Here is a 27,645-nt window from a genome sequence, read left to right on the forward strand (position 1 = left end):
ACAAGATTGCTCCCTTTCAGCTCCACTGGCTCACTCAGAGAAACTGTACTGTCAGTGTGTCTTTTCACTTTTTATTATTGTCAATAAAACAGTCCGTTTATTTTCTATAACTTCAAGGCTACATGTTAGTTGGGAGCTTTTTTTTTTTTTTTCTTTATTTGCTCTCCCACGTTGATTTCTATATACACACCGAAATATTTTATTCACACGCATCTCGAAATGTATTTTCTCCCAGGACCAAAAATGCATGCAAACATGCAAAAGTAGCGCCACATTATGCAAATGTTTATTCAGTAATTACCAAATATAAGGAGGTATTTAAATATGAGTCGGGCAGAATAGACTTCATTTTCTCCCATTTACATGAGCTGTAACCCTTAACATCAATTTTGGCTCATCTGTATGCATTTATTTAAATGTAAAGCTCAAATGAGACTTGCTGGGTTAAACTTCATGACCTTGCAAGAGACTAAAACACAACTGAAAAATGTGTGAAGATGCTCGTCCTTATTCGGGCTCTTTCTTTTGGACGCGTTTTAAAGCAGTAGTGGACAGGCACAGTGGGTGGAGGAGCACTGAAATCTTTAAATGGCCGTGTCCTGGCAACCCGCCTGCTGCCAGACATAAACACACTCATACAACCGGGACACCTCTTTGCCTTGAGGGGTGAAAGACAGACAGGAGGAACACACATTAACAAACAGGCTTCGATCGTGGACGATTGTGTTGGCTCCCAACTTCTTAACATCTCAATTATCTTCCATCCACATTCTGGCCAAGCAGAAGGACAATTATGCACCAGCCTGGTGTGAAATGTGTTGGTGGATAGCACAGATTTCTTTTTCTTTTTTTTCCTCGATAACTTGGACGGGCATCCAAGTTGTGTTTTTGTTACAGTAGCATCTAGATGTTCAATTTTCTAAATCACTCCGGTTGCACCCTAAAGCAGCAAAAGAGAAAGTTGAAACGAGCCACTTCGTGAGCTCTGCCCAGAGCAGTGGAGATGGAAATAGTCCTCGTCCCCTGTCCTTTATTTTTTAATTAGGATGTCAATTTGTAACCAGACTGAGAATTGCAACTAGTAATCATGGGGTCCAGCACACTGCCAGCTCCCCAAGGCAGCAGTTTAGTAACAGGCAGAGCATTAGAAATGATTCAGAGTCCAATATTTGAGAACAGAATTATTAAATGTCTTAGATAATGTGACGGTTCCTTTTTGAATTATTCTTTCACTTTCACATTACTGTGAGAGCCCCCCCCCCATACGTTTTCTTCCCACATCATTAAAATCAATTGGAGATTCTAAATTGATGGTAGGTGCGAGTGCGTTTGAGGAGTCTGCAGGTAAGGCCGATTCACACTCCATAAAAACAAGAAAAAGTTTAGGCACTCGAGGTTCTTGCCGAACAAATGATATCGTTTTCTTCGGCCAGCTCCTCCCGTCACTCGAAATTTTGCACGGCTTTGCCACATCCGGGCCATCTTGTCGAAGTTCTGCAGTGTGGTCCTCACACTCTTGATGCACCTGAACACATCTCTCAGGGCTGCGAGCTCCTGCCATTAAAACCTGCCGTTAAAACCGGACCAAGGTTCTCTTTTATTACTGAAACAGTTGAGTGGAATGCATTTCTGAAAAATAAGAAATAAGCTGTGCAGTTGAAAAGCTGACGTCAGCCACCGGACTTTCTAACAGTGCGACCAACAGGCAACTGTATTCAAAGGACTCGTTTTTTTCCAAAAGTTTGGATTGTAGTGGTCCTTTAAGTTTTTCTTTTTGATCCGCACTGACTTGACTACTGTCCTTGGATTGGTCAAGTTCCTCCTTTTTATCTTTAACACTTTATGACAATTGAAGGAGTTCACAAAGCCTTATCAACCTGCCCAGTGTAACATCATCACAGGATCGAAATTCGGTAAAACAGTATGATGGAAGGATGGATGGACAGATGGACCGTGATGCAAATTTACAGTTTTGAAAGCGCATCACGTTTACGTTGAATCGGTTTTGTTTGTTGGTACTATGTGGAACACTCACTCAAGCACAGGAAACTTTAGGCAAAAATCCACAAGTGCTGCTGCATGAGGTTTGTCCATAAACATTGTTTTGTCAGTAGTTAAATAATACGAGCCACTTCTGTGTGGTATTTGCATAATCATAAAAAAATTAGAAGCAAAAAAAATAAGTAAAACACTTAAAAGATAAGCATTGAACCAATGAAGTGAGAAAATAATGCTCTTATGAAAGTACTGTAATCATATGTAAATAATCAGATAGCAAACAAGACAACAAAACATGTGAGATGAAAGTCAAACATCTGGCCTCCATGCTCAGACTTTATCACTTATACAACATATTTGGCCTATTTTTTGTTCCTCGTTTTACTTGCATAAATCTTCTACTTTGAAAACATACGGTAACGCTGATTGAATGAGGCCCCTTGAGAGTTTATGAAATATCATTGTATACTAATTTGACTCTGACAAATTAAAGGGCCTGCAGCAACATCTGTCCCTCAGTTCATCCAGTTACGGAACAAAAGTCCTTTGTATCATTAGCGAGTTCCACAATAGGCACAGAGGATGAGGAAATGTTGGAATTATACTATGAGAATGCTTGTTTTAAGTCTCCAACTCAAAGCTGGAAATTATAAAACAACGATGATGACTTAAATTGACACGACTCATTTTAATAGATCGCAACATCAACGAGGGTGAGAACAGGTAATAATGCCCGAGTACCACGCACACTGCACATGACGCCACCACCACCGTATTGTGTAAAGTGGTGGCAGTGATTGTGTTTCCTCTTATCAGGCGCGAAAGTAAGAACACAAGGCCAAACCGCTGCAATTCACCTGAGGTACTATTAACTAATTAATATATTTATAGCATACAATAATGGATTCTGTTATCGCTCTGTGCATTGTCCTTCGGTGTCTTTGACACATTCCGTTGCAGCAGAGAAATCACATCTGCACTGAAAGCTGTTAATTATCTGATTAGTATGATGCAAGCATGACTATTAAAATGTTTTTTTTTTCTGATAATCATGCACATTAAGCATGAAAAACCCACCAAGCGCACCTTATGAACAAGAAAGCCAGAGGCAAAATTTGAAAATCGCATGGCATTATGCAGAGTAATTTTGAAAAATGTATTTTATATATATATATATATATATATATATATATATATATATATATATATATGACTTGGAAAGGGAATGTCTTTGCTGATTTCTTAGATGAATTAAATAAAAATGCTTTTTTTAAGCAATATTTGGAAAAAATCTTAATTGAATTCATTGTAAATGTGTTAGAATGTATTTCAAGGTTTAGAATATAAAATTCATGCATGTTGAAAGCAATTATGAGCATACAGTATGTAATAAAGTCGCAAATATGATTTGTACAAGTGACAATTTGATCCTCTGAGAATGAGGATGTAAATAAATATTTTCTTAATGTATATCAAGCACCAAAATAATTAGAAAAAGAGTTCAATGTTAATCAACAGATTTTTTATCCCTAAAGTTTTCTTTAAATTGAGTACACACTGAATCGTTCTATCGTTCTATTGATCTATGAAAGTTCATTTAGGTGTGCTTATTCACAGACAAAATGTAGATTTATTTTTCTGCCTCAACGTTCCCTCACCGTAGTCTGCATGTACTTTGTACACCTCTTGCGCCGCACACACCGGAGAATAGGAGAATAAACTATGCTACATGTAGAGCTGTAAAAAAATAAATGAAGCAGTCCTCATAAGCTGCAACGCTATCAAGGATTGCTCTGTGTCAATTAGCTGTTAGAAATTAGATTAGAGAAAAATGTATTTAGAAATCTGCATGAAGTGAGCACTATATAAACTGAAATCAAACTAGTTTCAGACCTGGGGCTGTCAGAAAGCGCAGGTTCACCTAATTACACTGGGAAATAATGAATAAGAATCAAGGTCCACACCAATATTGATTACATTTGGGTGTAGTACTGCATATATATTCCCACAATTAACAGATAGAAATCAAATAACACAATTTAAAAGCTGCCTCTTCTTTGTTTCTTTCATTCATTTACTTAATTTCTTTCCTTTTCTTCTGAATGACTTCACAATATTCATGTATTTGTAAATTTACAATATCTATGTTTTTCAGCTCAACTTTCATTTGATATTTTGTTAAAAACCGTGAAAAAGCCCCCAAAATGTCAAAATTAAATACTGTGGGGTTTGTTTTTTCCAGTTTCAACTTCTCCAGCGTTTGTTCCTCAAGCTTTGTCTCACTTTAAGGTTTTGATGTGTCAAAGGTACAAACTTTATTTTGCATTTCTGACAATACTGAGGAATATATAAACTCCTTTAAGATGCCAAGTCGAATATTACAATATTACTATTTTACTGCATCTGACTGATCCTTTTCCTCGCTCAGGGCTTCTGAATTGATCGACTTCTGTTTGATCAATGCAAAAGGAAAATGGAAACCCCCACACATGTTGTAGAATGCGTCTACTCCCTTGAATCTCTGTCTTTTTTATCTCTTGGAAACCTTACCTCACAGTCAAATGTATTATTAACTATAAGTTACCAGCATTATTAACTATAAGTTGAAAGAAACTAGGAAGTGCAGGAAGGAAACTTAAGCACGGCTCTCTCTTTTGATATGGCCTACATGAATAAATTTGTTGACGCTCATAGAGAGTGAGTATGCCTCAGACAGGTTGAGAGTCGTGTCCAGTGGGAAGTCTGAGAAGCCTGAACAGCAACATCCCACCGCTGAGAAGATTCCCCGGCTGATACCCGACCCAGTGGGTTTTAGAATCTCTACAGGCCATCACGGGCTGACCTCGGGATTGGATCCCGACTGGCAGTGTGTGGTAGACTACCCACGGTGGCATTCAAACCAACTGAACTTTTTCAGGGGAGCAGCGCCACTCTGAATTCCTACCAGGCCGATGGAGGAATCCCAGTCCTCTAGGTCATTACCCAGCCCTCATGGCCGCAGGTGAGCTTAGAGATGCAGATCAACCAGTGAAAGGAGAGCTTAGCCTTGAGGCTCAGCTTGCCATTCAACCAGTACATCCTGGTAACTGCTGGAGTTTTTCCAGCCTGCAGCCAATCTCACATTCCCTTCTCTCATTGTCCGAGAACACAATCCTGAGATGCTTACAGCCCTCTGCCTGGAGAAGATTTTCTAGTCCCAACTTACAATTGAATGTCTGAATGTCATTCTTAAGTTGGCCTCATGTCTCGTGTAAAGTTCACTTAAAAATTTTTTTTAAATAAAAATCCCATTCCACACTTCAGCGCTAAAACTCGGCTTTAAGAGAAATCCGTTTTCGTAGCGTTGACATCAATCTAAACTCATTAAACTGAGCAGGTTTTCCTTCTGGTAGCTTCAAAGACGAAGAAAACACTTTTATCTGCGGTCCGGGTCGAGGTTGTACACACCCTGTTTATCAAATAATGCAAATGCATCATCCCGGTTAACTTTACGTCTTAACGTTCTTAACACTGTTAACCTGAGAGAGGATGTGCAGTGCAGCAGAACACGCCATCAACATTAACTGGGTCAACAGGGGCATGTTATTATTCACACATCATGTTAGACGGCGAAGGTTAGTAACATCAAAGTGAATCCGGTTTCCTCCCTTCCCAAGACGTGCAGCAGATGAAAAGTGACTGGTTTCTGGTTTTGTTGAATGACATTAAAAGATTTCCATGTTTAGGTGATGTACTACGTAAAATACTAGTTAAAAACTGAGTTTTTCCACGCAAAACTGAAAAATCATAACCCAGATATTGTTTTGTGTCACAAACAGTTTGTAAGCCACTGCAGAATTTTACAAATATTTTAATAGGTATATTAAGATGTAATGCCTACTTTTCTTTTTAGCATATTCAAATAACACATTTAGTATAATCTCTAGGTATGGCAGCCCTGATGTAGTGGACTAAAGTTCGAATCCTCAAGATTTGCTGCAAAAATTAGTTGCAATGGCTTTTCACGGTGGTAAAAGACAGCAGCCAAATACTGATATTTAAGTATATTTATACTGCTGGCAAGTAACTCACTGGCACATATGGTTCACGCGCAGGCACGCAATTCGAAAGAATGAAAAAGCCCTCAGCGAGAGGTAGATCAAAACGGCTACCGGCTCGTTATGACAGGAACGTTTTATGCATTTCAAAGAAAGGATAGACGTTCTCCTTTAAAAGACGATCATGGTAGAATTACTGCAGGTCATCTCCGGAGTCAAGAGTGCAATGAAGGTTTCATTAAATTGTAATTCTATTCAAATGAATTATCATGTCTGCCCTGAGTTATGCTCGGGTTAGATTGTCGGGGTTGAGCAGATCAGAGCGGAGAAAGTATAACGCACTGACCTGTGACTGCTGAGTGAGCGCCAGCACGCACGCTCGCACGCACACACACGTTAACCTTTTTTTTCTCCCATTAGTCACAAATATATCGAAATCTATAGCGACATATGCATAGGCTAGGACCTATGACGGCACCGCAGCACTGAGCCCATGGCGGCATGCACGCACATGCACAGTCTCCCTCTCAGTGGACACCGCGCTACATTATCACGGTACATGAAAAGTACATTAGCCTAATGCTGGAACTGGAACCTGAGAACACAGGCATGCTCCTATTGAGTCTAAGCGTGCACACACTTTCACATTCGGCAACCGAGCTCACGCAAACTCTGTCTCAAATCTGACACACACACACACACACACACACACACACACACACACACTCATGAAGGCTGAGTACTAATTGCATATCATTTTCCGTCGTTTCACTCGGAGCTCGTTAGCAGGGGGAGAAGGTGGTGGCTGAGCGCCCAGAACGAAAAGTGGGAGAGGGAGAAGAAGAAAGGACGAGCAGCGTGAGGGAAGGAGGCAGCTTGTCGTGGCCACAGGAGATGAGAGGAGAAGGAACAATACAAGTATAATATTGCAGGACAAATAGGCAGGGTGGTAAAGAAAATATGTCATTACACTCTTAATATCCAGCTGGATAATGGAAATTGAGAGATAAATAAAAAAAAAAAAAAAAAAAACAGGGGGGGCGGGGGGCATATTGACAGGCATGCCTCTCTTGTTCAAAGCAAAAAAGCGAGAAATGATGTCAGGGGAGGCACAGGGAGTGGGAGTACGGTGGAGGATAAAAAGCTGGCTGCTAAAACAGAGAATGAGTGGGAAAAGTGGGAGTGTGGAAGGGATTGGATTTGGCCTTGCTCAAAAGGACAGAAGGAATGAGGGCAGAGAGGAGGCAGCAGGAAGTAAGGATGAGGAAAGACGGTGGGATCATAGTGGGAAGGAAGGATGGAGAGAAAAGAAGAATACAAGGCAGAAAAGCAACAGGAAGGGGGCGACTGCATCTAATTGCAGAGGGGGTGAGGGAAGAGAAATGACTCAGGGTGAGAGAGGAAGATAAAATAGAAAAGGAAATTGTAGAAGAGAGGGGTCTAACAGTGGAAGAATTTAAGGAAGGCGTTTATGCTGAACTAAATTATGTGACATTTAGAGAAATGGGCTCAACAGCTTTCTTGCTGAGAGGAAGATGAACCGATTGATATCATGCCTTGATGCAAAATATGAAGCAAAAGATAATGCGGCGTCCGGTCACTCCAGCTTATCACAAAGTCGAGCTGCATTGAGAAAGTGATACCCGACAACTTCAGGCTGTATTCACTGTTGTCAGGTTTGCTGCGATTAAAACCGACCTTGCTGCCACTGTTCGGGTGGTGTGCTCCGTCTATTTGTTGGAAACTCAACGCCGCTTTCCCAACCATCGGGTCTACCTAACTCATTAGATATTGGTGCTAAAAGTCACGTATGTTCGCTGATTTCAGTGTGGAAACAGGCAACAGGATGTAAAAGGTCTTAGAAACATGAAAGTGTGAGGGATCACTGATATTGTGTAAAAAAATCTGTTTTAATCAATGCCCTCAAAAAAGTACAGAGAAATGTAAACTTTCATCTATCGGATGTTGTTGAAATAATCTTTGAAGGCAGACCTGGAAATACCAATATTTACTATTTCTACATACTCAATTCAGCTGGTAAGTTAAAACTGTCCAGAATCAAACATATTTCATAAGTTATAGCTCAAATCTACTTTTAAAAGACTTTTTTAAAGATGAAACATTCCTGTTCTTAAATTGTATTAAGGATTTCGCAGGTATCTATTGTATGCATTAAAAAAACTGACTGACCTCTGACCTGCACCGTGGTAGTTTATTTGTACAGTGCAATTGATCACACATGGTGTGTTGTTCTTTTTTATATATATTTCTAAACCGATGCTATGCCAAACAGACAAAATAGAGAGTTAGTATCACGGGAAACTGTTATGTAGGCAGAGAATCAGTCAGTTCCAGTGGCTGTGAAACAGATAGAATTGGGAAAGTGACCGAATATGGCCGCCATTGATGTTTTTGCCTGTTTATTTGATTTTGGAAGATGTTAAAAAAAATATATATTTTCAACCAGCAAAAATCTGATGCCATCAAATGTTTTTCCCACTTTGGTCCAGATCAGGGAGCACCATTGAATAATCTGTTACAATCTAAACTGCTTCTGTAATTGTCGTCAGGCTGACAGAGGTTGTGAAATAAAGGCGGTTCAAGGAAGAGAGCTCGGAGGAAGAATGTGATCATAAAATTAATCATGCATAGGAGCATTGCATTTTCTTCTTTCCTTAAAATACTACACCCTTCTTCCTTTATTTCTTTTGTCCTGTGTGCCATTCCCTCCACTGCCTTCGCGCTTTTTCTACTTCTTTCATCTTCCACTGTCTCCGCTTTCCTATGCGTGGCCTCAAAATGCAAAACATTTACCGCTTTTGAAGTGAACACTTGATTTTATAACTTCATTAGCGCACTGAGTGCTAGTCCAAGCTGTATCAGGCAGTGTGTGCTTTCCCAGGCATCTGTGTTTGTTCGCGTTCGCACAAGCCGCGTCCCCAGTAAATACATTTTTTAGATGGCTCCGGGGCAAGTGGTAAAAAGCAAAGCAGAAAAATATTTCTCATTTTTGTAAAACTAATGCAGACTCTTGTCTACTAAATGTACACACGCAGGCACACACACACACACGGACACGCACACGACAACTCTTGTCTAAATAAATGACTAGGAAAATAGCTAACGTGGTTCCAAGTAGAGCTTGCAGGATTGGAAAAAGCAGAAAAAAAATGTTGTATAAGAGAAGAAAGAGCAGAATAGAGAGGGAGATAAAAACAAACCACTAAAACCAAGAGGGAGGGATGGAAGAATTCAACACGGAAGAAAAAGAGATCCACAGAGGAAATGACGAGGACATAGAGATCAAGAAAAGTATGAAGGACAGATGGAAAGAACAATAAAGAGAGTGTAAATTGAGCGAGGGAGTGTACGAAAGAACAACAAACGAAGATAAAGCTAAAGATAGGCAGACACTGTGGTGAGGAGGAAGGCATCAGGCCTGCCGGCTTGTTTTGTATGAATTTCATTAGACAGTTTTAGACGGCAAACAGGAGAGAAAGAAGAGGAGGGCTGGGGAAGAGAGCTGAGGAACGGAGAGGCAGATGAGAGAGCGAGAGGAGGAGGAAATGAGAATCATTGTGACGTGCGGATGGCAGTTTGACATCAATTCAAGTGACGGGCAAAAAAAGCAAAAAAAAAAAAAAAAAAGCCATGCTGCTTTTTCCAATACACAAATGTAAACACAACATGGGTGGAGCGCAGTGTGCAGAGAATGTTGAACAGGCTCTAAAGAAACGATTGTTTAGCCAATTAAATTTGAAATTGTGCAGCAATAAATAAATGCTGGAAGTAGTGTTGAATGCACACAGAAAAATAAAGATGTGAGATATAGGTGGAGGATGGTGAGGCCAGGAGGCAGCGGGGGGCCGGGGGACCGGGGGTGGGGTTGGAAAATATAAACCAACATCAAGCGGCTACACACACAAACTGGATCCCATCTGATTACATTTCTACTCTTTTTCAGCTCACTTTCGTCCTCATTTTCTCAAGCCTCACTATCAGCTTATTAATTAATTTCTCCTTTCCTTGTTATGGAGCAGATGGGAGAGCGAGGAGAGGAATGCAAAATAAGCCCGGCGTCCAGAAGGCAGCGAAGAGCAGGACGAGAGAGGCCAAAAGGAGAGAGAGAGCGCATGCAGATAAAAGGAGAGGGGGGGAAACAGACCAACCGGAAGGAATTAGGAAAGGACCACAGAGGAAGAAAATGTTCACCCGCCACGAATACAGTATCTTCAATCACACATCTTCAGTGTGCCCACACATTATGGAGAACGGCACATGCATTCTGCTATGTCAATATGAACATTATTCTCACAAAGAGTGAAAACTGGAATTTAATTAGCCGCATCTATTCAGTCAGTAAAGCATTACAGGCATTTGCATATAACAAGAACATGTGCCGAAATAATAAGCCATCATCATGTGAGCTAAAGGATTTCTGAGAGGACTGACTACCTCTGCTGTATTTAAGTAGTTCACATAACTGCCGAGATCTTTTTGTTGTACGCTTTGAAACAGGAAGAGATCTGCTGTTCTTCGTGTGTTTACAATATTACAGAATTGCACTCTCTCTCTATATACACACACACACACACACACACACACATATATATGGAAACAGGGAGAAACAAGAGACATACTGGACGTTTCAAATAGTAAACGGTGACTAAGTGATTAAATCGAGTGGGATTAGAAGCGGGCTATAGGTGCAGGACATTGTTGTTAACATATAATTCAAAGGCTTTAAAATACTGCATCTCTAAAGCTTTGGATTGCAAGAAGAATAACCCACTATAGAAGGAGCAGGAGCAACCGAAACACCCTGAGTACCCTGGACACTGTATATAAAGCAGTATGTACTCAGGAAACATCTGAGAAGTTCAGAAAAGTAGCAATGCATAACCACTAATCAAAATGTTAGTAGCAGTTTGATTCCAGGTGTTTATATTAATTATTAAAAAAATAATAATAATAAGATTTGGCCTTGAAACCCTTTTCCAAGTATGACTTTTGCAAAAAGAGGGGTTGTCTTATATTCAGATCCATACAGTAATGCCATGGCGGCTCGGCTAACACTGAACATGTGGCCTGAACGGCAACTTATGATGATGTCATCATTCCTCTTTGACAAACGCCTTCGTTGGCTTACACAGTTTGAGTTTAATTCACCTCACTTTGCCTCCTCGTCGCAGTTTTGCTCAGTCTTTATTCATCTGATAGCAATTCAACCTGCCAGTCAAGCTGTTTGCATGACACTGCTTATTTGAACTCGCAACATGTGGTTTATTAACTTCACAGCAAAAGCTCAACATGAGGTGTTTACAAAGTGTTTGTTGTCAGCCGTCCTTAATGACTCAAATACGGCACGTCACAATGTAGTGGCTCTTTCAAACGCTTTCTTTTGTTAGCAGAGGTGTTCGTCTCTGTTAATTAACCCCAGGAAGCGTGTATCTAGTGACTACAGCGGAGCTAAAAACTTGTGTCTGTGTCACATTAGACAACATTTACTACACTGCGAGTACCCAGATGGTGTACGTAAAGCACAGGACACAGTCTCCATCTTGGCTCCACGGCAGAAGGGGAGGTTCCCGCATCTGCCGCCAAGCCAAACACTTCCAAATACAGATATGAGCCATGGGTTTTTCAGGATCAACCAAGGCGTAGTTGCCAAACTGGATTGAAATATCATGAATAACAATGAGCCAGCATGGAATATAATTCAATAGTTGACAAGGTCACATCTGTCAATCACATCTGAAGTCATCAGACTCTATATGCCATCTACAGTAAATATCATATTGTGACATGTTTGTCAGAATACAGCAGTTATCTGATAATGAGATACTGGATGAACACATGTACATTCATCCCCAATACTGTGATGAGTTTGTGCATGTATCCATTAATCCTGACGTATTTCCCTGTTATTACATTTGTGCGTGTGTGGAAAAACGACAAAACAACAAACATGGCGTGCAGCAGCAAAAAGTCAGCAAATAGAAATTTGAATTCCCTCAACATGCGTTCACTCCCACAGTGTTGAAGAGAACAGGAAGCTTGAGTTTCGCATCACTAGTACTGCAAACGAAACGTAATCTTAGACTATAACATGTAAGGCATGCATCACATATTACTTTGATATTACTGCAATTGTTTCCAGTAATTGCTCCTATTTGAGAGTATAGCGAATCCCTGAACTACAACAGAGGTGCACCACTCATGAGTCAACAGCAAAAATCTTCTATTGCAAATATTCACAATGATCATAGAAGTATTTAATATAAAAATTATTTACGTGCTGATATTGTGCATTTTCTCTGGATTAAACGCACAAACACTGCAGCATGAGATTGGCCCATCAGCTATCAAAGCTCCCTGATTTGACATCGCTGCTCAACATGGGCCCCATGTGAGATTTATGCACCGTGTCAGCAAACCCCTGAAACTCAACTTTCAACTATATGCCACGCACCGAGTTCCAAAGCCTTCGTGGCATCTAAGTATGAGTGAGGGCTCTCTGACTTGGGGTCTGGATTGATGTGTAAAAATTGATGTGCAGAGGTGCGTTTGAAGATACCGTGCCGGTTGATTAAACCTAGATATTGACCCGATGTCTGTGTCCGCAGCTCCATATTGACTCAACTGTGCTGGGCCTCCTGGTTCAGGACCTGGTTTGAAATGTCTCCATCCACAAACCGCATACCTAATTTAATCGAAATATTTCCAAACACCGGGTTGAGTTTTTCCCCCCAGTTATGAATTTTGCTTTAAAATGGTCCCATAATGCAGCCAGAAGGCTCGGCGATGAACCTTAAGATACCGGAGCCCCTCGTGAACCCTGAAACGCCAGAACACCCAGCAACACACACACACACGTTTTCATGATCCATGCTTCTCTCTTATCTGTGTATTCCAGGTAGTGTATCATGAAGCGAAAAGCTATCATGTATTCACCTGTTATTCTCATGACCTTGGAGAAGTTAATCTAACTCGACTATTTGAACAAATAATCCTCCTTTAGACACGCCATTGTTCCACCTACCACTTTTCCGAGGAAAATGGTGTATTTGACACATGATGACGATACATCAGTGGTACTGGGAATAAATCGTGATTGGATTGATTGCAGTGTTCAAATTCAGATATCTAATTTTATTTGTTTCTGCACACTGTGAAAAAACTACAACATTTTCCAAATTCGTCTGTATGCCGAGAGCTGTAGATCAGCTCTTGTGGAATCAAGATTTGTGACACCCCAAATTGGTGAATTTGTTCAGTTTTGACTGCATTGAGCCAAAGTCCATTTACAAATAAGCAAGTATTCGGCAGCCTTGGGAAAGCAGGAATCCCACAGCTCAGTTGGAGGGTCATGCCATTTAAATCAAGATTTTATTTAAAGGATGACACAAGTCTGCAAGAGGGTCCAGGAATAACAACTCAGCAAATGCACACCAGTGTACACACACACACGCACACAAAACCCAGAAAAAAATGCAAAAGCCCACGCAACCCTGATAAAATGCAATCCAAGTTCTCTCACTCGGAAAATTGCACAGTGGAAGTCACAAATAGAGAGAGAAAGAGAGAGGAAGAGAGATAAATACAGGTCTCCGCCCATCCAACGAACATATACACACACACACACGTAATTTCTGTCTCCACATCCAATCATTGATATGTGCATTTACACACTGAATGTACATGGACTGAAATACCTCTGCTATTACGCCACATATTTTCATCCCCACAGAAACTAACGCATGCCTGGTTTGATATGAAACACACGCGCACGCACGCACGCACACACAGCCGTGAGTCACAGACTCGCCCAGATAACATGATAAGTATAAAATATGAGCCTTGGCAGAGTAAAATGGAGGAAACAATGAGGAGGGACGACAATATGTAGAAAATGATATGGCATGATATAAATACAACATGAACGAGAAGAATGAGGAGCTTAGTGCACGCAGCAGGTTTACTTGCGCTAATGGCAATGACAACAAAAAACTAATCTGACAATAATATCAAGTAAATCAATCATTGAGTGCATTTAGAATTAAATGAACTAAATGACAGATGGCTTATGATTCAAGATGAATTAAAAGGAAAAAGGAAAAACACGTTCATATATGAAAGGTGTTTTATATCAATGAAAACACCGTAGGACAAAAGGACATTTACCCATTTTGCAATGCAAAATATACTGTACAACATCAACTGTGATATTTTTTTATCTTTTTTGCAGACCCCGGTAAAACAGGAGGAAATGTCCCTCCGAAGAGGAGGGGAGCAGATGAACACAGGTGTGATAATCAAGTCCAGACTGCAGACAAGTGATCTGATAATTGAAATTTAATTGTGTTCGGACAAATTAATCTCCATGACACACTTTAATAACATCAGGATCTTTTAATAGAAGCAATACTGCTCAGATATAGTAGTTAATTCCCACTTTAGGTCTTTTCATTGGATTAATGGGGAATTATATAAAAGGAAACTATTACTAGAAAATCTTTAACGTGGCCCTGGTATCATGACATCCGGTTCCACGGCTGATCGCTCTGTAATACTGCAGAGTATTTGCAGGGAAAAAGAACACATGCTTCAGAGATATATGTATTTGCACGCGTTGATTTATTCAGAGAACTGCACAAGTAATTATGTCTACGTGTGGAGAATTAGTTTGGAATCCACAGCTATCCTCACGACTCAAATTTTCATTTTAAGATTTCAGACAAATCAGCCATGAAATACAACCATATTGAAGAAGAGAGTCACTGGGGAAAGCTCTGCATATACCAACGATCAGCAGGAAATCATCTTAATTAAACCCAATTCTCAAAGCAGACTACCTGTAATATATGGGTGTACTTAGATGTATGCCTTTACTTGCATGGGAGAGAAACTCTCAGTCGACACAGGCAACAGAAAGTGAGGTGCATGAGACAAATTATGTGCAAGCCTTATTAAATAAAATGATCCTCTCAACAGGGCTCCCAGCATGATACGCCAATACGTGCACCTGCTGTGCGCAAGACAACCCAGCAAGGCAGCGGAGGTTGCTTTACGTCTAGCTGGGAGGGATTTCATCCGTCATTTCAACCCATTATATTCAACTCACAGCTCTCGCACTAACAGGCTGCTGAATCATTTGAATGCAAACAGGACGGCTTGGCATCCACTCTGTTAGCCACTGTGTGGGAGTGACAACCTAACAATATTGACAAACATGACCTGCGATTGGTCCGCTCTGAACACACAGCAATCCAGACACCTTCTCGCAGGCTTCGATGGGCTGTAAGTGGAGCGTGTCACACAAAGCGAATCAGTGGCAGACAAATCCCTCGTGGTTCACGACTGCATGATCAAGTCAGCAATAAGGCTGATATCCTTATTATGGCGTCTTCAGCTTGATAGATTTAAGCAGCTCCGCTCCACCACCACCACCCCCCCCCCCCCCCCCCCCCCTCCCTCTTTGGTGGCAGACTTGACATCTGATGCAAAGGGAGGAAAAAAGCTTCAGTCACTAGTTATGGTTTCTAGCTTTGGGGGAAAAAAATAAAAAATAAATAAAAAACACCGCCCCCTCCTGCTGCTATCCCCAAATGCATGTCTGTCCCAGGGCCTTACCCATGATACACCTCCTTTTGATGCGGGATCCTCTGGTTTTTGTCAAGTCTTTGATAGGACTCGGCTCAGAAGCCCCATGCCTGTGGAAAAAGGCTTAGAAGGAATCCAAAGGGGATTACTGGACCAAATGTATGGAAATTACAGTTTCATTTATCATTTAGGAGATGGTAATTCATGCAAATTGGAGTTTCATCGTTCCCAGGCTTGAGTTTAAACGGTGTTGGGTTAGCAGCCGTGTCACGATCATACATGTGGGTGATGGTGAGGCGCCATAAATTACAATTAATTAGAAAAAAAACCTTCAAAACAAAAAGGTAACTGTTACAGAAAGACTTTGGTAATATAGAGGGATGCACACAACCACAACCACTCAAAATATAGAAACAAAAGACTCCTATCAATTTTGGATTTGGAACTTGAGATTTGCAGAAAATGTCAGCCAAATTCATTTCCGAGCATATCTTAAATAACATAATGCAAGAAATGAAACAAAGGCTGCTTGAGGCACAATATGGACTGTGACTCCACGTAAGTACACAAAAATAAAAACGGTATTGTTCTGATTATTAGACAATGTTTTTGTTTTGTATTTTCTACCTGGAAGTAGTGGGTTTGCCTACATTCCGGTTGCGGTATTCTACGCCAGGTTCTGCAAAACAGCAGACATGTGGTCCTCAGAAACTGAGATTTGTTGATCCTACCAAGGGACGACAAGCCTGCAGTGGCTGGACGTCGTCGTTAACGAGTCCTTCATAGGTTTCGAAATGCTACGTATCAAAGGCTTTCAACGAGCAGGCGAAATCTGAGCACGAGAGCGACGACAATATATAAGAGAGGCGGCATGATCTGTGCGAGGAACAGGCTGAAGACACGGTTGATGGCGTATAAAACTTTTTTATCCGCTGCCCATTCACTGCTTCATATGACCCTGTGAGGTACCAGCTGGGAATGGAATAACTGTTTAGTTAGAATCGGGTTCACGACGACCGTCCAGCTGAGATTTAAAGGTCCACCACAAAGGTATTTACCTCCCTCTGCTTGTGTGATATTTTGCTTTTATTTGGCTGTGGGTTTTTTTCCAATACGTTGTTTTTTGTTTTTTTTCTCCTATCAAAACGAAAAGTTTTGAAGGCTTCTTATTCAGAACAAAACTCAGAAACCGTGAAGGTTTGAATCCAATAACATGTTAGCTACGTCAGCAAAGCCTGTAAAGACTGAAATTAAAGTGAAGCTTTGACCATCTTTGCATTCTGCTTTTGTGTCTCACTCCTCAGAGTCCTTACCGCTAATTACAATCATTTAGATTCTTAAAAAAATTACAAACTGTCTTCATCTGCTCGCGCATAATTTCTCAATAGATAAAATAGAAGGTGGGTTAGGGTAAGTTATGCTATGATAACTGCATTAAAGGTTGGATATTGTGTAAATTTAGTATTCCACAATTATTATATGGCAGATGGCAGGTCCTCCATAAATACTGTTAAATGTCACATTGCTCAGTGAATGAATTAATGCACAAAAACTGTATTGAAAATGTCTACCGTTTGTACTTCTGTAAGTGCGCAAGGTCAGAAATATATCGACACAAAACAGCCTTTTATTTGCAAAGTTCTGCAATAAATCTTAAAAGGGGAGATATGAACCTTCAATGAAAGGATTGTTGGTTCTTAAAAGCACTAAATATCATCTCATGAATATCAGAATTAGAAATGAAACACTCCAAAATATGGAAATATGGAACCTCTATTATCATTTCAGACGCTCAGATTTGACCATGCACATAAAAAAAAAAAATAAAAAAAATAAAAAAATTTCATACAACTAAAAACAGTGACGACTGTGATTATCATCATGATAAGCATCGCTCCCATTACCATAAATCGCCTCCACTCACATAAATTAGATTCTCACTGGTGTCGGGGCACACGGATACATCCCTCATTCTTATTCATCTGCTTACTTCTCAATCACTCACTGTACGCTTCGCTGCACAATTATAATCACCTTAAAATTATTTCATGACGTGCTCATGAAACCAAACAGAGTTCCTTGGAGTGCACGCACGCACACTTACACAAACACCCGTCCCTTGAACGCGCCCCGGCGGCACAAAATAGCTGGATGCGGTTTCGGCGCCGCGGTGCCTTAAACACACGCGTTCATCTTGTGTTTCCACGCGAACAACAAAGCATACTGTAATATAAAGGCGGATTCAAGTCATCGCCACAGTACACACAAGTCACAGAAACACACAGGCATATGCTTAGAATTATTAGAGCCATGATCTGGCATATTGCAGAGAGTCCACGCGTGTCGACCGTGCAGCTCAGCTGTGTTTTCCTCGTCACCGAGTAATTCGTGGACACACACATTAATATAAACCTTGTGAAGGCTGTTTACTGCGACATCCGTTTCTTATTTTAAGGAAGCCAGAGCTGGCATCTGTATGATGTGGGATCAATGATCTGACCATTTCATTATGCGTGGCTGTAATCAGCTTGCCACACCCTGAAGACAGCCATTCCACTGTGACATGTTTGCCCTCCATCCGGCTCTGTCGAGCATCAGATACGAATAACATTTATTTCAGAACAAGGAGCGTGACTGGCTGAGGCCTGTACTATCAAGCGGGATTTCTGAGCCTTCTATACTACGACGGTGGTTAACTTTTTATCAAAGCATGTTGCTATTGCGATTAATCTTTAACGCAACAGGCTCCAGAACAAGCTGTGCTCAGGATAAGGGATCAGCAGGTATAAAAGACGTATTGACCAATCCGCTCTGCTTTGTCAGGTTTGCAAACAGCAGGTAAAGTTCTTAGGATAACAACCAATCACACTGATACTATATGTAAAGATTTGCACATATTAATATATTTTGCACGCTTACTTACTCCTACATTCATACTTCAGCCGTAGGTTTATCATATATTGTTCAAATGTTTAACAGTAGAGTGTTTCTCTTTACATTTTTTGCAGCTGTAACAAGTAAATGTCCCCATTTTGAGATGAATAAAGTATAATCTAATCTAATCTATAACCTACAGGCAGGTATGACACCAGAATACAATGACAGCTGTTGCCCCCCCCCCACAATCACGAAACTTACAAAACAGTCTTGACAAACAAGCACAAAATATGCAACCCGTATCAAAATGATCTCAATTATTCCTTAAATTATTGCACGTGTGCCTCCTCTTGCCACCTGAACATACAAACGTACAGTAAACAGTGTTTTGTCTTCAGGCTCTGAAGCAAAATACATCCACTTGTCTTAGGGTACATAAACATGGTGCTTATTGTGAGCTTTAATAAATGTATCTTGCTAGAGCGGAAGAATAAAGAATCCATCAGTGGGCAGACCACCACAGTGAAGCCTGTGGGATGTTGTTGATCACAGAGTGACTATATATCAAGATCAGGAAACAGTAGGGTTGGTGTTTAGTTTGTGACTCGTAACATAACTTCCTCCAAAACACGAGGATTTTGATTCTATAGGACTATATTCCTATATTTACCAGCTGCTAATGCAGAAGAGAGAAAACAGGAAGGCAAAGGAAAACAGGAAGCGCTAATAATCCATGAGGGTGATAAATAAAATATAAAGGAAATAAATGAAATTATGATGCACTGATCACTTCTATAATACAGTGAAGAGAATAATGTAGTAGCTGGAGTTGTGAGGAGAAGGAAGGGGGCCGATATTTAAACGTTATCAAGTATAGAAATGCACTCCAACCTTTAGATGCCTTCTTCTTGACTGTGTTTTTATGCTCTATGTGCCAGGAAACATGGAACACGTGCAAAATGCCTGCAAAAGCTGAAGAGGGAGCGAGAGCAGGGGGGATAATTGCTGATGTGGCAGCACCTTCTCCAACTCCCACGTGGAGAAAGAAAATCAAAGCGCAGAGCAAAGAGCGGGAGATTCTGGCTGCTGCAGCCAACATTCATCCAGGACAAGAGGAGAAGGGAGACAGGAAAAGACAAAGAAGGAAGAAAATGGTATTAAAGACATAAGAAAGAGTGCATGGAGCAAAATGGGGAGGAATTCGTGAGACTAGCAGAAAGACAAAAGAGGCTTGACGACAAAATGAGGGATAGAGAGAAGCTATTACTATGCATCACTGCAAAAAAGGCGTCGCGGTAAAATGTATTAATTCTTCATAAAACCCAAATATCTATTCAATGCAGACTTCAAACTTTGGTCCGACTGGCTGCGGTGGTTTTTCCTGGTTCGTCTTTCAATTCACCTCATGTCCCTTTTCCCTCTCTCCATTTCCAGCCCTCGTTTATCAGGCCCACCGTCAATTAATGCAAGGCATTGTTTCTTTCCGTCTTTCCTTCTCTGGCTCCTTCTCTGTCACTCTTTCTCCGCCTGATGAAGATGGAGCGTGGTCATTTAAGACTAATTAGCCCGCCTAAACAGACAAATAACCAGGTGCTGCACGCACATTTTCTCTCAAGCACTGATGTATTAATGCATGCGCACGTGCGCATATCTGCACACTAAACAGGCGAGGAAATAAGTGGCACGCTCTCTCCAGCACACATGGATGCACACATACCCAAAAGCAATAAACCTCCAAAAAAAAAAGAAAAAAGAAAATATGCTAACTCAGTTTCTGTGACACACACGCGCGCAAACACACACGCCAATTCGCTGTCTTTGTTTGCAAAATTGTCAAAACTAAGGCAATAAAAGTGCAAGAATATGCTGATTTTGGTTTGGGAAAAAATGATTGCAATCTTGTCGCGGCACCAGTAAAAACAGCACAGCTCATAGCAGCCTCTTCAATTGCTCATCTCGCTGCTGTATTCGCAGCCAAGTGGAATGAAGACGTCCCTCTAATGCACTACCACTCATTCCCCCCCCCAAACGCATTTAAACAGCAGTGCTGCACGGCAGGCCGCGTGGGTTGTCACAGCAACTCTTTCTTACAACAGAAATTATAGTATTTAACATGAACTATTGAATTCTATAAGGTTCTATATCTGTCCTTCACTTACACTGAATACCGGGTAGCACATTCTGGGTAATAATTCGACAAAACTAGGACGGTAACACCATGATACCTTCGGTGTCACCAGCTTGCACTGTGATGGATTTTCACAGCAGTTTACTTATCAATGCCATTATTTGAGCGATCGATACCAAGCTGTCAAAGCGATCGATGCTGGTTGTCAATGAAAGCTCTTAACCCCAAATGATTCAAATGTGCGATATGATCACACCCAAAACAAACACGGCGGAGGTTTATGATTACCTGCTATGTGTCGAAGATGTAAATCACACTTAAGTCTGCCATCAGCCTGCCAATACTGTATATCTGTGCTGTATTGTATTTTAGTTAAGCATCGCGCCGTCGCTGGCACCGGTGTCTCCATGATGGATAAGATGCACTTTATTTAATGACCTTGGAGGTTTGCTTTTCAATATTACACCGACTCTGTGGATGCGTATTGTTTATTACAATCTGGTGAAGGAAGTGGTTTTATTGTTTGTTTTTCCTGGGGATTAAAAGCGGCGACAGAGACTGGACAACCACATACATAGATGATACAATAGTATATTACAATAGAATAAACATTTTCTAGTCACATTCTGGACAAATTGGGTTTGTGGGTTATGACGCATCACTCCCATTTTAGACAAATACAATGAGTGACCAGAACTGAATATACTTCTCAGTGTCTGCCGACAGTTTCAATCAGAGGAAAGCCAGATAAACACTTTACCTGCTCGAAAGGAAGACGGCACAGTATTCGATTTTGTTGTCAAAATCAGGACCAAATCAATTTTATTGGTGTGGCTAGTTAACTTGAAGAGCTTTCACTTGCACTGTTAAGTGGAAAAATGTCAAATATTTGTTGAGCTGAGGACTGCACTGCAGTATGCTGCATTTTGTTTTGCTTCAAGTAATTTCTTTGGGCCCAAAGATGCAGCGATCGCAGCAGCTCTCATTCAATAACTGAGTGACGACACCACGTTAAAAAAGCCAGTATCCTTGAGCTGAATTATTTCTGTTCTTTTTGGGAATGGCCCCAGGTTAGGGTGAACTATGCGAACAAGGATTATGACCAATAACAAGCTTTAATATTGCAAATAGTTTCTACATCAAACTCTGGATCAGAGGTTGAAAACGTGATGGAGAAGCACCGCCTTTCATTTTTTACTTAGTATCAGCAAAGCATGCAACATTTAACTTTTCCAATAACTTGTTTATGAAACTTTCAGCTACATCATAAATGCATATGTCCTGATCTGCTTTAATTACTGGATATTTGTTGTATCTATCTGCTGATAATTTGGGTTCCACATCTTGTTCCTGTCCTCGGTAACAGCAGCTGAGGTGAGAGGTCAACAATATTTAGTTGTTTTTTTTCAACTCAACTTGAACAGGCTACACAGGGAACGACCTGAAGCATAAAATTAAACCAGGCTAGATTCAGAAATGCAATTAGCTGAGAATTAATGAGAACAGTTGGTTAGTCCTTCGGTGTTCGTCAGTGGCAACGTGTCTATGCAGCTAGAAAAGACACTCTAAAGTAACCGTGTTCACCATAGACCTCCGTGCTTGCAGAAAAAAGAAAAAGTTCCATAAATAAAAAGTATTAGTCATTGGTATTAAAGTTAACATAGTTTAAGCTAAATGCAAGTTTCGGGAATTGTTTGTCAGATCTAAACTGATGGTGTCTAAAAGTGCTTTGCAAATCTTGGTGCAAACACTGACTGGAAATAAATATGACAGAAATTGGATGTTGGACCATTTGTTCATTGTCACATTACAAATTTTAACAAATAATCCTAAAATGGTTAGAGATTGCTATTAATGCCACCTGACAGAAGCAAACACAAACTTAGTGTGAATGCACAGAAGTTCAACAGCTATTTTCCCTTTGACATTTGCAGTCGCATGTGCAAAATGATAGCCGGGCACACAATAATGGCAAAGCACATTTTCCCTGTTCCATTCCTTTCAAACCTCACCATAATACACCTCACTGTCCCCTCAGCATACACTTGCACACACTGGCCTGGCATGAGCCTCGGGGTATAATTACGACACTTTAGGATTTAAAAAGGACTCCTGTCCAGCAATCTAACAAATGTTTGTCCCTTGACGGAAACACACAAGGCACAGTGGTCTGGCGTGCACGGCACACACTGAACACAGAAGAGGAAAGATCATTTACAGCTAAATTATAGACAAATTGAACCTTGAGAGAGGCGAAGTTCAAAGGCAGAGCTGGAGCTGAATGCAGAGGCGGTCTCCCTGTCTTTGCACAAACACTCGCACTTGTGCCTTTTAGACAGACAAGCGCCTTGCACACAAGCGTCTCCCCCTCATACATGCCGGGTTTGCCTCCCAGACAAAATATATCTTGCATGTATCTCACATTTTGTCTGTCGCATACACAGCCTGACGCATCAGACAGAATTGCTGCTATTGTGCGGGAATTTAGTAAAGCAGGGAGACAGATGAATGGGTATTCGCATAATGTTTCAGTGCAATGTTTTCTTCTTCTGTGCTGTGTATGTGTCTTTGCTGATGCCTTTGGACATCTTTTTTTTCTTTTTTTTGGGGGGGGGGGATACGGAGGCGTATTTTTGTATGCATCTGTGAATGAGTTAGTGAGTTTGAGAGTGTGTGTGTGCGTGTGTGTGTGTAGTCATTCTGATAACAGAGTGTGGAATTCCGCCTCCTCACCAACACTTGTGTACGCACCTATTACCACTGCAGAGAGGAAGACAGAAAGTGAGTGGAGCAGGGAAAAGTTAGAGCATGCCGTCTGCGTCAAATACCACCTTGTCAAGCTGGCGCAGTTGCAGGAAAGACAGATATACGACAGTGATCAAGGCAACATGGAGAGGAGGTGAGGACGAACAGCAGCCAAAACACTTTCTGTCAAGAGTTGGGTAGGCCGGGAGAGGAGAAGAGTAATCATAGGAGGACAAATGGAGAGGAGAATGAACAGGTTTGTGTAAAGCGTGCGGAGATAACAGACTTGTAAACCTACTTCTGTGTACAGAGACGGACTGCGTTCTGAGAGGAGCATACATTTATCATTTTTAAAGCAATTCTGGAAATAAAATACACAAACGCCACAGACTTCTATCTTAAATAGAGTTTTTCATGGTGACACAGAGACCAAAGACAGGTCATCACAAGAGGGAAATGTGTTGCAGGGTTCCGATTTTATACTACATATGTTCTACTTCACTGATTACAGCTGTAATGTGTAGTTCGGCTTTTAACTATAGATAACGGAATAAAAATAGTAATCACTACTCAAACTGTGTGAAGATGAACTCAAAGCATTAATCTTGATGGATTCCTTGCAGGAAGGCACAATGATGAAGTGGTTGACACTTTCACCCTCGCAACAAGAAGGGACCTGGTTCAAATTAGCGGACAGGGCCTTTCTGGATGTTCTCTATGTGCTGGTGATATTAGTACTCCAAAGTACTCCAACTTCCAAGAGACATAGCTTTGGGGAAAATCAGTGAATCTAAATTGGCCATAAGTGTGTGTGTTCAAGGCGTCATTTGCCCAGTGACCTCAGTCTAGATAAAGCAGCTATAGAGGTTGGATAGATGAATGGATGGACAGAGTGTAAAAACCCTGAGGAAACTAGAAAAAAGGTATTAAGTAGACAATATATGGAATGATTTTAGGGTGGAGAAAAACCAGCATCAACAATTATGAAAATGCGTCCTTTTACAATATGAAGGGCTCTCGCGTTACACAGAGTTCCTCCTCCTAGTGTCAAATACTGGCCATACATCACTCTGAAGGTGACCCTCCGGTAATAAAACTGACCAAACGATTAAGTAATTGCTGAACAAAAAGAGCAATAAAATCAAAAACTTTCAGGCTTTTATGTAGAATTTAACTCTGGACTAATAAATTCACAGACAGAGTTGTGTGATGTAGACCACAGACAGCTTGTCAGGTGAATAACCTCATACCAGTTCAAAAGAACGGCAGTGGAAATGTTGTGGTCTGGGGTTGCTTTGCAGCCTCGGGGACTGGACCGCTTGCAATTATTGATTAAAAGCATGAATTCTGCAGCACACCAAAGAGAGCTTGAAGATCATGTGAAGCCATCAGTCCAAAAGTTGAAGTTGGGGGGGGGGGGGGGGGGGGGGGGGGGTTGACTTTCAACAATATAATGGATAAAGTGAAGATGTGAGACCCACTGAAATACTGGAGGCATGTTTTATACCGGTCAGCTTGAGAAATTTTGCAAGAGAAAAACAGATGAATGATGTTGTTTTTGTTTTCCAACAATTTTACACATGTAAAATAGTTCAAAGGACGCTTAAATGTTTGTTAGTGTGTACTTGATGTTTATAAAGTGGCCGTCCTTCCATGCCTGTTGCTTCTGGATTGGTTTGTGCAAATTTTGTGGCGACAAGAATTAATTAACGCAAAACCCTGCAGTGTACTGAAGCTGGTCATCCACAGGCTGCACGCGTTTCTAAAAATGAAGATAAAGGATCTTATCTGGGAAGAAAACAGAGTGAAAAATGAAAGCGGTTGACTATCGGTGTAAGCACTTTTCTGTATGTTGCGTCATCACAATGGAAAGCACCCCCACTGTTTCTGACAGACCAGCTAATCAAAGTCAATACACCACGGGTTTGACTTGAAGGCTTGTCTGTGTAGTTGCCTTTGCAAATGTGACTTAATTATTTCAAAGTCCTGCCTTCATGCTGTTTCATTTTGTCAGCCACCTGCATTAATACCTGATGGGTCAGAGCAAGAGACAGACGGAGGTGGAGAGTGACAAGGCAGCGGGATAAGAAGGGACAGATGGAGGGAGCGAGGACAGAAAAGGACAAGTTCATAAAGGGACGAGGCAAAGATGAGGCGTGAATCCACCTGAATGAGGCAAAGGTGAGGTAAAGGACAGAGGACGGGAGAGATGAGTGAACGGGCAGATGTCGGGGAGGGAATGTGAATGAGAGGAGAGAAAGATGAGATGGATGAAAGGGAAAGAGAGCAATGAGACTGGAGGAGAAGAGAGGCTCGGAGCAGGGTGGAGAAGAGACTGATTAGACTGACAGAGTGAGCGCAAGATCCACAGAGGGAGGGAGGGAGGGAGGGAGGGAAAGAGAGGCAATGGTGCAAGGAGGAACGGGAGAACCGGGAATAGAGAAATGGAAGAAGGTGGAGGGGTGGATGCACCAACTTGGCTCAAGATAGTCAGATGAAAGGAAGTGCTCGAGGGCGGAGTGATGGATAAGATAGATGAACATCAAGGAAGAAGCGATGGCTTATGGAGGGGGAACTCTGATACCTCAATGTCTGTGTTCCACTGACCTTCGCTGCAGAAAACACCCCATTAGTAGGAGTTTAGCATTAAACAGCAGAGAAAACAAGGCTAAGAGCTCAATTATATCTTACGTGACCTGTAAATATAGATGAGGGTAATGAAATCTGATCAGAGACGTTGAATTTAAGCCAACAGATGTTATATTTATCCCGCTTCCATTTGTTCCATCAGTCTTTATATATTAGTTTGAATCTGAGCGTTTGAGACAGCAAGTGAGCGAGATGCTAGATAAGCCTTTGTTCAGAGTTGTTAAAGACGGACTTCTGGGACAAAACTCTGCAGGTTGAGACCACCGTGGAGCCGAGGAAACCTCTACATGTGGTCTGACAGCTTGTGGGTGTATATCTTTGTAATCATCAAGTGTAAAACCAGAAAACTGACTTGAATCCAATTCAAGATATTTCACCGACCAGAAAAGTAAAGGACCATAATCCTTCAGTTACACCGTGTGGAAATATGAATGTCTGTTTCAAATCCAATGTCCAGATAGACTGTATGTTATAAGCAATGTCAAATGAGGAAGGTCTGTCATGAAACGGAAGCAAAAAAACCTGTGATATTAAGGGAAAAGCTTTTAAAAAATAAATCATGATGTGCTTCAGGTCAGTTAGACAGTGGTGGAGTCACTAGAGTAACTCGGTTCAGGTGATCAGGTGAACATACCAGTTTGTCAATAATCAGTTAGATCTGCAGCCTGTTGGTTTATGTTTATAACATGTGACTTTCGGCCTTTTACCTAATCAATTTGTTTTGTTGCCTTCTCTTAATACTGGTACACAAATGACATGTTCAGCCCATTTCGAACAAGCAGTTCATGTACGAGCAGGGGCAGCCACAGTTGGGCCGTGCTGTGCACATTGTTCTCCAGGGATTTTGTTCTCCATTGTGCCACTTTGACGCAGGCCAGTGGCTGAGAAGAAGAGCGTAATGTGCAAGCAGTGTGAGAATCCAGCAGGCAAGAGAGAAGGAGAGAGATGCTGAGGCTGTCGGCTGTCAACCGGAGCTGTGAAGTTAGCAGCGTAGTTTGTTGCCATGTGAGATTTGTAGAGTTCAAGCTACTTGGCAGAATCTACACGACCGCTCTCCCGAGTTTCAAGGAAAAAAGCTCAGCACCGGCTGATCCAAACGTCTTCATTTGACCATTAATTTCTGAAATGTGACTTTGCTGTTCAGCCTGTCTGTAATTGTTATTGTTAAGCAAAGATCTTTATATGATTTATTGTTTCTAGAAAATAAGTTCAAATCCACCGGCTCAGTACATCAGGAAGTTGTTGATGTGGGGACGGCGAGAAGAAAAATGTCGACACATTTGAAAACCCTGGAAGCTACATACAGCAACACAAAAAAAACGAGTTTGAGTCCAAGACACATGTGGAAATAATTAAACTACTATACAGTCAGACTGAGAATAAACTGTGGCGAGGTGGGAAAATATGACAGTGGGATACTGAATAGGGGATAAAGAGAATGACTGATGGAGAAAGGAAAGAGACAGGGGAGACCAAAGTGTTGAATGCACATGTAGGGAGGACTGCAGGGAATGAAAAGCAAGATTCTGGGGGAGTTTCATAGTTCAGTATGAAAAATGCATCCCTGACAAGTCTATTAGTAACACGGTCCGTTTCGGGCCGCGCAAC

General features: G+C 41.2%; 1 protein-coding gene across 2 annotated transcripts in view; it reads right to left on the bottom strand.

The window, feature by feature from the left end:
* Window positions 1-27,645, bottom strand: part of pcxb (pyruvate carboxylase b) — a 312,252-nt gene that overhangs the window by 215,589 nt on the left and 69,018 nt on the right. The gene's annotated exons all lie outside the window — the stretch shown is intronic.

This window comes from Lipophrys pholis, assembly GCF_963383615.2.
Source record: "Lipophrys pholis genome assembly, chromosome: 18".
In the NCBI taxonomy this organism is placed as follows: domain Eukaryota; kingdom Metazoa; phylum Chordata; class Actinopteri; order Blenniiformes; family Blenniidae; genus Lipophrys; species Lipophrys pholis.